Below are 10,671 nucleotides of genomic sequence, written 5' to 3'. Positions count from 1 at the left end.
GTCAAACCCCTAGGGCTTGAGGTGGGTATCTCACACTCTTCAGAAAAGCTTTGTCCATCACTTTTAGGAAATGGAGGAAGGAGTTCAAACATTTTAACATGATAAACTCAGACAATGCAGGACATAAAGAAGGTAGATCTTTGATTATGTCTGAATATAAACTGGTTTTGCTTTGTGGAAAATTGCTGCTTATTTCTTACCTATGGCTTGGCAAATTAGGAAAGCATTTCATACTGACTATTGGCCCCATATATGCACGTCTGATAGAGTTTTAAATTTAGTATTCTTAAGTCCAATAGGATAAATTTGATTTATTGATTGATTAATTGATTCATTTATTCATTCATTTTGGGGGATCCTGGCACCTGATCAGCAATCTTGATCCCCACTCCAGCTCTTACCAGCATCAGAGGTAATACTGATTTCTGGACTTTGTAGTTCTGTAACTTCCTTAACCAGTGGCCTTCCCCTCCGATGAACTTCAACCACACACTCCCAAGACAACACTAAGAACTTGAAGCTCAGGCTTTGAAGCTCTAAAATCCTATTCCTTCACTAGAAAATTAAAGCTTACTCTTCCTAACCCTCTCTACATCAGTCCTTTGGCCTGATTCTCCTTACTTTCTGCCTGTCCTCCTGAGACCCCATTATACATCTTCAGCTATTTCATTATTCTCATCTTTAATTCCATCAACTCATCTTATAAAATTCCAACTTTAGATCCTCCAAAGTTCTTTTCCTTACTGCCAAGTTGCTATTGAATACCACTGGAGAAAGTTATAGTTATTACCATTCATGCCACTCAGCAGGTGCCCATGGATATGCAATGATTTTATTACATGTCCTTGGTCAAAGTTTTTCTTTTTCTTAATTTTATTATGTTATGCTAATTATCATACATTACATCATTAGTTTTTGATGTAGTGTTCCTTGACTCATTGTTTGCGTATAACACCCAGTGCTCCATTCAGTACATGCCCTCTTTAATACCCATCACCAGGCTAACCCATCCCCCCACTCCCTCCCCTCTGAAACCCTCAGTTTGTTTCTCAGAGTCCACAGTCTCTCATGGGTCGTCTCCCCCTCTGATTTCCGCCCCCCGTTCATTTCTCCCTTCCTACTAGCTTGTTTTTTTTCAAACATATAATGTATTATTTGTTTCAGAGGTACAGGTCTGTGATTCAACAGTCTTACACAATTCACAGAGCTCACCATAGCACACGCCCCCCGCCGTGTCTATCACCCAGCCACCCCATCCCTCTCATCCCCCACCACTCCAGCAACCCTCAGTTTATTTCCTGAGATTAAGAATTCCTCATATCAGTGAGATCATATGTCTTTCTCTGATTGACTTATTTCACTTAGCATAACACTCTCCAGTTCCATCCATGTTGTTGCAAATGGCAAGATTTCATTCCTTTTGATGGCTGCATAAGATTCCATTTTATATATATACGACTTCTTATTTATCCATTCATCTGTCGATGGACATCTTGGCTCTTTCCATAGTTTGGCTATTGTGGACATTGCTGCTATAAACATCAGGGTACATGCACCCCTTCGGATCCCTACATTTGTATCTTTGGGGTAAATACCCAGTAGTGCAATTGCTGGGTTGTAGGGCAACTCTATTTTCAACTTTTGGAGGAACCTCCATACTGTTTTCCAGAGTGGCTGCACCAGGTTCCATTCCCACCAATAGTGTAGGAGGGTTCCCCTTTCTCTGCATCCCTGATAACATCTGTTGTTTCATGATTTGTTAATTTTAGCCATTCTGACTGGTGTGAGGTGATATCTCATTGAGGTTTTGATTTGGATTTCCCTGATGCCAAGCGATGTTGAGCACTTTTTCATGTGTCTGTTGGCCATTTGGATGTCTTCTTTGGAAAAATGTCTGTTCATGTCTTCTGACCATTTCTTGATTGGATCATTTGTTCTTTGTGTGTTGAGTTTGATAAGTTCTTTATAGAATGTGGATACTAGCCCTTTATCTGATAGGTCATTTGCAAATATCTTCTCCCATTCTGTCGGTTGTCTTTTGGTTTTGTTGACTGTTTCTTTTGCTGTGCAAAAGCTTTTTATCTTGATGAGGTCCCAATAGTTCATTTTTGCCCTTGCTTCCCTTGCCATTAGCGAAGTTTCTAGGAAGAAGTTGCTGCGGCTAAGGTCTAATAGGTTGCTGCCTGTGTTCTCCTTTAGGATTTTGATGGACTCCTGTCTCACATTAAGGTCTTTCAGCCATTTGGAGTCTATTTTTGTGTGTGGTGTAAGGAAATGATCCAGTTTCATTCTTGTGCATGTGACTGTTCAATTTTCCCAACACCATTTGTTGAAGAGACTGTCTTTTTTCCATTAGACATTCTTTCCTGATTTGTCGAAGATTAGTTGACCATAGAATTGAGGGTCCATTTCTGGGTTCTCTATTCTGTTCCATTGATCTATTGATCTATGTGTCTGTTTTTGTGCCAGCACCATACTGTCTTGATGATGACAGCTTTGTAATAGAGCTGGAAGTCCGGAATTGTGATGCCACCAGCTTTGCTTTTCTTTTTCGACATTCCTCTGGCTCTTCAGGGTCTTTTGTGGTTCCATACAACCTTTAGGATTATTTGTTCCATTTCTTTGAAAAAAGTAGATGGTATTTTGATAGGGATTGCATTGAATGTGTAGATTGCTCTAGGTAACATTGACAACTTCACAATATTTGTTCTTCCAATCCATGAGCATGGAAAGTTTTCCATTTCTTTGTGTCTTCCTCAATTTCTTTCATGAGTATTTTATAGTTTTCTGAGTACAGATCCTTTGCCTCTTTGGTTAGATTTATTCCTAGGTGTCTTATGGTTTTGCGTGAAATTGTAAGTGGGATCGACTCCTTAATTTCTCTTTCTTCTGTCTTGTTGTTGGTATATAGGAATGCCACTGATTTCTGTGCATTGATTTTTATCCTGCCACTTGACTGGATTCCTGTATGAGTTCTAGCAGTTTTGGGGTGGAGTCTTTTGGGTTTTCCACATAAAGTACCATATCATCTGCAGAGAGTGAGAGTTTGACTTCTTCTTTGCCAGTTCGGATGCCTTTTATTTTTTTGTTGTTGTTGTTGTCTGATTGCTGTGGCTAGGACTTCTAATACTATGTTGAATAGCAGTGGTGATACGGACATCCCTAACGTGTTCCTGACCTTACGGGGAAATCTCTCAGTTTTTACCCATTGAGAGTGATATTTGCTGCAGGTTTTCCATAGATGGCCCCTATGATATTGAGTTATGTACCCTCTATTCCTATACTCTGAAGAGTTTTGATCAAGAAAGGATACTGTACTTTGTCAAATGCTTTTTTTTGCATCTAATGAGAGGATCATATGGTTCTCGTTCTTTCTTTTATTAATGTATTGTATCACATTGATTGATTTGTGGATGTTGAACCAACCTTGCAGTTCAGAGATAAATCCCATTTGGTCGTGGTGAATGATCCTTTTAATGTACTATTGGATTCTATTGGCTAGTATTTTGATGAGAAATTTTGCATCCATGTTCATCAAGGATATTGGTCTGTTATGCTCCTTTTAGATGGGGTCTTTGTCTGGTTTTGGGATCAAGGTAATGGTGGCCTCATAAAATGAGTTTGGAAGTTTTCCTTCCATTTCTATTTTTTGGAACAGTTTCAGGAGAATAGGTATTAATTCTTCTTGAAATGTTTGGTAGAATTCCCCTGGGAAGCCATCTGGCCCTGGACTTTTGTTTGTTGGGAGATTTTTAATGACTGTTTCAATTTCCTTAGTGGTTATGGGTCTGTTCAGGTTTTCTATTTCTTCCTGGTTCAGTTTTGGTAGTTCATATACCTCTAGGAATGCATCCATTTCTTCCAGATTATCTAAATTGCTGACATATAGTTGCTCATAATATGTTCTTATAATTGTTTGTATTTCTTTGGTGTTGGATGTGATCTCTCCTCTTTCATTCAGGATTTTATTTATTTGGGTCCTTTCTCTTTTCTTTTTGATAAGTCTGGCCAGGGGTTTATCAATCTTGTTAATTCTTTCAAAGAACCAGCTCCTAGTTTCGTTGATCTGTTGTACTGTTATTTGGTTTCTATTTCATTGATTTCTGCTCTGATCTTTATTATTTCTCTTCTCCTGTTGGGTTTAGGCTTTATTTGCTGTTCTTTCTCCAGCTCCTTTAGGTGTAGGGTTAGGTTGTGTACTTGAGACCTTTTTTGTTTCTTGATTAAGGCTTGTATTACTATATACTTTCCTCTTAAGGCTGCCTTTGCTGCATCCCAAAGATTTTGAACAGTTGTGTTTTCATTTTTATTTGTTTCCATGAATTTTTTAAATTCTTCTTTAATTTCTTGGTTGACCCATTCATTCTTTAGTAGGATGCTCTTTAGCCTCCATGTATTTGAGTTCTTTTGGACTTTCCTTTTGTGATTGATTCTAGTTTCAAAGCATTGTGATCTGAAAATATGCAGGGAATGATCCCAACCTTTTGGTACCCGTTGAGACCTGATTTGTGACCTAGGATGTGGTCTATTCTGGAGAATGTTCCATGGGCACTAGAGAAGAATGTGTATTCTGTTGCTTTGGGATGGAATATTCTAAAGAGTTCTATGAAGTTCATTTGGTCCAGTGTGTCATTTAAGGTCTTTATTTCCTTGTTGATCTTTTGCTTAGATGATCTGTCCATTTCAGTAAGGGGGGTGTTAAAGTCCCCCACTATTATTGTATTGTTGTGAATATGTTTCTTTGCTTTTGTTATTAATCGGCTTATATAATTGGCTGCTCCCATGTTAGGGGTATAGATATTTACAACTGTTAGATATTCTTGTTGGATAGATCCTTTAAGTAAGCTATATTGTCCTTCCTCATCTCTTATTATAGTCTTTGGTTTAAAATCTAATTTTTCTGTTATAAGGATTGCCACCCCAACTTTCTTTTGGTGTCCATTAGCATGGTAAATTGTTTTCTGCCCCCTCACTTTCAATCTGGGGGCGTCTTTGGGTCTAAAATGAGTCTCCTGCAGAGAGCATATTGATGGGTCTTGATTTTTTATCCAATCTGATAGCCTGTGTCTTTTGATTGGGACATTTAGCCCATTTACATTCAGGGTAACTATTGAAAGATACGAATTTAGTGCCATTGTATTGCCTGTAAGGTGACTGTTAGTGTATATTACTTCTGTTCCTTTCTGGTCTATGTTACTTTTAGGCTCCCTGCTTAGAGGACCCCTTTCAATATTTCTTGTAGGGCTGGTTTCCTGTTTGCACACTCTTTTTGTTTTTATTTGTCCTGGAAGCTTTTTATGTCTCCTTTTATTTTCAATGACAACTTAGCTGGATATAGTATTCTTGGCTGCATATTTTTCTTGTTTAGTGCTCTGAAGATATCATGCCAGTCCTTTTTGGCCTGCCAGGTCTATGTGGATAGGTCTGTTGCCAATCTAATGTTTCTACCATTGTAGGTTACAGATCTCTTCTCCCGAGCTTCTTTCAGGATTTTCTCTTTGTCTCTGAGACTCGTAAGTTTTACTATTAGATGTTGGGGTGTTGACCTATTTTTATTGATTTTGAGGGGCATTCTCGGTGCCTCCTGGATTTTGATGCCTGTTTCCTTCCCCAAATTAGGGAATTTCTCTGCTACAATTTGCTCCAATATACCTTCTGCCCCGCTCTCTCTATCTTCTTCTTTGGGACCCCAATTATTCTATAATTGTTTCATCTTATGCTATCACTATCTCTCGAATTCTGCCCTCGTGATCCAGTCGTTGTTTATCTCTCTTTTTCTCAGCTTCTTTATTCTCCATTATTGGTCTTCTATATCACTAATTCTTTCTTTTGCCTCATTTATCCTAGCAGTTAGAGCCTCCATTTTTTATTGCACCTCATTAATAGCCTTTTTGATTTTGACTTGGTTAGATTTTAGTTATTTTATTTCTCCAGAGATGGTTTCTCTATATCCTCCATGCTTTTTCAAGCCCAGCTAGTATCTTTAAAATCGTCATTTTGAACTTCAGTTCCAACATCTTACTAATGTCCGTATTGATTAGGTCCCTGGCAGTCAGTGCTGCCTCCTGTTCTTTTTTTTGAGGTGATTTTTTCCATCTTGTCATTTTGTCCAGAGGACAATAGATGAATGAGAGAACAAAATGCTAACAGGGTAACAACGACCCCAGAAAAATATACAGTAAACAAATCAGAAGAGACTTGAAACCAGTGGAAAAGAAAGGGAAAGAAAGAAAAAAAGATAAAAAAATAGAATATGATCAAATATGATCAGGCTGGTGCATAGATCAGTGCCACACACTAGATTTTAAGCATATTTTCGTCTGTTAGAATAAACTGCCTCCCAAAATTTTAAAGAAAGAAAATCTTATATATGTATAAAGATAAGGGTTAATACGATGAAGGGATGGAATATGACTATAAAGATGAAAATTGTAAAATATTTTATAAAAGGAATTGATAAGATAAGAAGTTGGTTGGAAAAAGAAAGAAGAGAAATTAAAAAAAATTAGAAGGGAGAGAATGTGATCAGGCAGGAGACTAGAACAAAGCCATACACTGGAGATTTAGGGTATATTTTGGTTTGATAGAAGAAACTGTATCCAAAAATTTTAAAGAGAGAACAACTTATATATATACGAAAAGTAAGGTTAACTAGTATGAAGGGTTAGAATATGACTCTAAAAATGAAAAATAAAAAGGATTTTTTAAAAAGGAATTGATAATATGTGGTTGAAAAAGAGAAAAAGAAAAATTAAAAAAAAAGGAAAATTAAAAAAATTAACTTTGAAAGACTAAAGAATCGGGGTGAAAAAAGCCAGGAACTCTATGTGCAGTATTCCTGTAGCGCTGGGGTTCTGCTCTTCTCATTGATCGGTAAACTTGGTCTTGGCTGGCTGTTCGTGCTGATCTTCAGGGGGAGGGACCTGTTGTCGTGGTTCCCAAATGTCTTTGCCAGAGGCGGAATTGCCCCACCTTTGCCTGGTCTGGGCTAAGTAATCTGCTCAGGTTTGCTCTCGGGAGCTTTTGTTCCCTGCAAGCTTTCCACATAGCTTTGCAGGATGAGGGTGAAAATGGTGGCCTCCCAATCTCCGCCCAGAGTAGCTGAGAACTCGGGGACCCACTCCTCAGTGCGCCCCCAGAGAAAAGCAGTCAATCACTCCCGTCTCCCCAGTCTCCAGCTGCACTCTGTGCTCACCCGGCCTGTGACCGAGTGGTTCTATCTCTGGCACACGACCCCGTGTGGATTCCCCAAACCTAGCAGATCCCTGTGGTGCGCTCCCATGCCACTCCTCCTGGGGGAAGAAGGGGAGTCTCCCTGGATCGGCCACTTGTTGGGTCCTTGCTAGAAGAGCAGTGGTCTGACTGTGCCGCGGATCTCAGTTTATGGCAACCCCGCCGAGCTTAGAGCCCACTCCTCAGCTCCATCTCTGCAGCTGGCTTCCCTGTTCTGATACCTGGGAGCTCTGCTGCACTCAGGCACCCCCGGTCTTTCTGTGACCCTGAGGGTCCTGAGACCACACTGTCCCAGTGAGGGTTCCACTGCCCACTTAGCCACTGATGCGACATCCCTCAGCAGAGCTGACTTTTACAAGTTATGATTTTGTGCTCTGCTGCTCTATCACTTGCCAGAAGCGGCTGACAGAGGCTCCCTCCCCCGCCGTCTATCCTCCCGAATATCACCTCAGATTCACTTCTCTCACATCCTACCTTCCAGAAAGTGGTTGCTTTTCTGTTCAGAGAGTTGCTGCTATTCTTTTCTTCAATCTCCTGTTGAGTTCATAAGTGTTCAGAATGGTTTGATCCCTATCTAGCTGAATTCCTGGGACCATACGAGATTTAGGTCTCCTACTCCTTGGTCAATGTTTTTATACTCCAGACTTCACAAGCTTCTCTCAATCTGTCTCTCTTTCTAAAATGTCTCCTCCTTGAGGGCAAGAAGCATAATTATATCTACACAGATACTGCCCAATCCCCACAGCTCTAGTGCCTAACATAGTACCTGTCACATTTTAGATAATCAATAAACATTTGATGAATGAATAAAGAAAGACCTACCACACTCTTGAACCTATCAGAGGATAATTCTTCATGCTCCACAGATAAAACTAAGAGATTAGTTATAACTATTTCCCTGTTCCTATACCATGGTGATCATCCCAATCCATTATCACCATATTTCTATTCACTTCCCAAAGTTATTTCTTTAATTTGCACAGATTTCTATCCTTCCCTTTTTTTTTAAGATTTTTATTTATTTGTCAGAGGGAGAGAGAGAGTGAACAAGCAGAGGGAGTGGTAGACAGAGGGAGAAGCAGGCTCCCCACTGAGCAAGGAGCCCGATATGGGACTCCAACCCAGGATGCTGGGATCATAACCTGAGCTGAAGACAGACGCTTAACTGACTGAGCCAGCCAGGTGTCCCAATTTCTGTCCTTCCTATAGGAATTTTAAACTTAACAAGTCCAAAAATGAATTATCTAATCCCCCACCCAACCTGACCTACCTTTCTACTTACCAAGTCAGAAACACAAGAGTTACCCCAAATACCTTCCCCACCCTCACCACTTACAATCATACTTTTAGGTCAGCCACAGCAAACTCCTAATATCTCTGCAATTAAGCATTTCTCAAAGTGTGCTCTAGTCATACAAGCTAGAAAATGCATCATATTTTACATTCCTCTTGGAACATCAAAGGATCTAAAGATTCTAGTAGTAAACCAGGTCGTTAATTTTGTTTAACCCAGCACTTTTAGACTTACAACTGCTACTTCCATTGCCAATACCTAAGAAATTTAACAGAATTGAATACTCCTAGAGATACAATTTGGAAACTACTTCTTTGTCCTCCTGTCTCCATTCTCACTGTATAATAGATACTGTTGTTAGTCTGCCCAGATCCCCTAGGATCTTTTTACCAACTTCATGCCACCATTGTTCAACTTCTATGTTCTCATTAAAAGCCCATACCTTTGACCTTCAGAGGATTGTTCTCGGGCATAGGAATGGTGTTGCACTCCTAGGTAGCAGGAAGAAGATTCTAGATCAAGGACTTGCATGCTTCCCCTGTAGAGAGAGCCAGAGCAACTCAGAGTTCCTATCTCCCTCAGGGTAGCTTCTAGCCAATGACTAACTGGTATGGAATATATGGTGAGGTGCAATTTATGCTACAGAGCTCATTTTGGGATTAGGCTGAGACTGAGACTATTCCTGAACTCACATCCTTATTTGACTTTCTTGCCTTCTCTGCTCTGCTTCCCATATTCCCTCATACATTTGTTTGAAAGTACTGCTTTTGTAAATCATTTGCAAATAAATCTTGGCTCAGGGTCTGCCTCCTGCTAACCAGGAGCACAATACTTTATTTTGGCTCTCTCCATCTGTGATGTAAACTACCACCATATTCCAGTAAATGATCTCTCTGCTTCTAGCCCCGCCCTCTCCATTTCTGTCTAGGATAAAATCTTTATCATGGCACCCTAAGGCATCCACCATGTAGTCCAGACTCAATTCTTTAGCTGTAGCTCCTCCTAGTCTCTTTAGTGAACCTGCCATTTAGCCATGCCATAGCAACTACTATTTCCCAAATATGTAAAGGTTCATCATGGCATCATAATATTGCACAAGCTGTGTGTCCTGCCAGAAGTGGCCTCCCCAGCTTTTTTAGCTGGCAAATTCATACTCTTTCTACAGAAGTATTTTCAATATCCCAGTAGCTGTTTCCTTAATGCTGCCCTTTTACAGTCCAGCCCTCTGCCTTTTACCTCTAATAGTATTTGTACATTACAGTTTAACTGTTTGTCACATTGTCTGACTTCTTTTCTAATGTTGACATTTCTGAAGGTTGATCATTCTGAGGGAGTGGTTCTTGGTCTCTTTGGACCCATAGGGTCTCATCACATACAGAAGATACTCAGTAAATATCCATTGCAACCTAGAAATCACCTGTCCAGTAATTAATGACTCTTGAGCTCAGGATATCCTTGTTATAGACATTGTGACCTAACTAATCTCTAAGAGAACAATTTTATTTTTAGTTGTTCCTGTCATCCACATTGTAGATCACAAATTATGTAAATCAAATCACACACAGGAAATACCCCCAAATGGAATATTTTAGGTGTCAAATTGCTATCAATAAACTTGCTTGCCAAATTTATTTGAGGCCTTTAAAGAAATTAAACACAGCTTAAGATTCTGTGTGGAATATTTGGATTCTACATCCTTAGGCACTTAAATCTTACAGGACTAAACAGTTAAAGCACATCTACAGAAGGACAGCTCTGTTGCAGGAGAATAGTGCAGGAGGATGTTATTTTCTCTAGTGAGGAGTGGATCTGGGATTTCAGCACTGATAAGGGCACAGGGCCACTAGTTCATGACCTCAAAGTACCTTTCTTTGTGAGTTTGCTGGTGGCTTTATGAAGATAAATGCTATGTGCTCATGTTCCTGAGAGGCAGTTTCTTTAAAAAGCAAAATTAGTAGTTTCCCCCATTGCCCTCTGTCCTCAATTTTCACTACCTGGGATGACTTTGTAGATAGATCTGTAACTTGTAGTTTCTGCTAAATCTTATAAGCCTAAAATGGGAAACTGGCACAATTTATTGTTCCTTTAGCTTGGTCTATGACCTAAACACATCTGACTTTTGTCTGTAACAGCATCCACCAGGA

Source organism: Eumetopias jubatus, unplaced genomic scaffold, assembly GCF_037043125.1.
Source record: "Eumetopias jubatus isolate StellerSeaLion01/CBP00866 unplaced genomic scaffold, mEumJub1_p1.0 scaffold_9, whole genome shotgun sequence".
NCBI classification, from domain to species: Eukaryota; Metazoa; Chordata; class Mammalia; order Carnivora; family Otariidae; genus Eumetopias; species Eumetopias jubatus.
Note: the sequence above shows the minus strand (reverse complement) of the source record.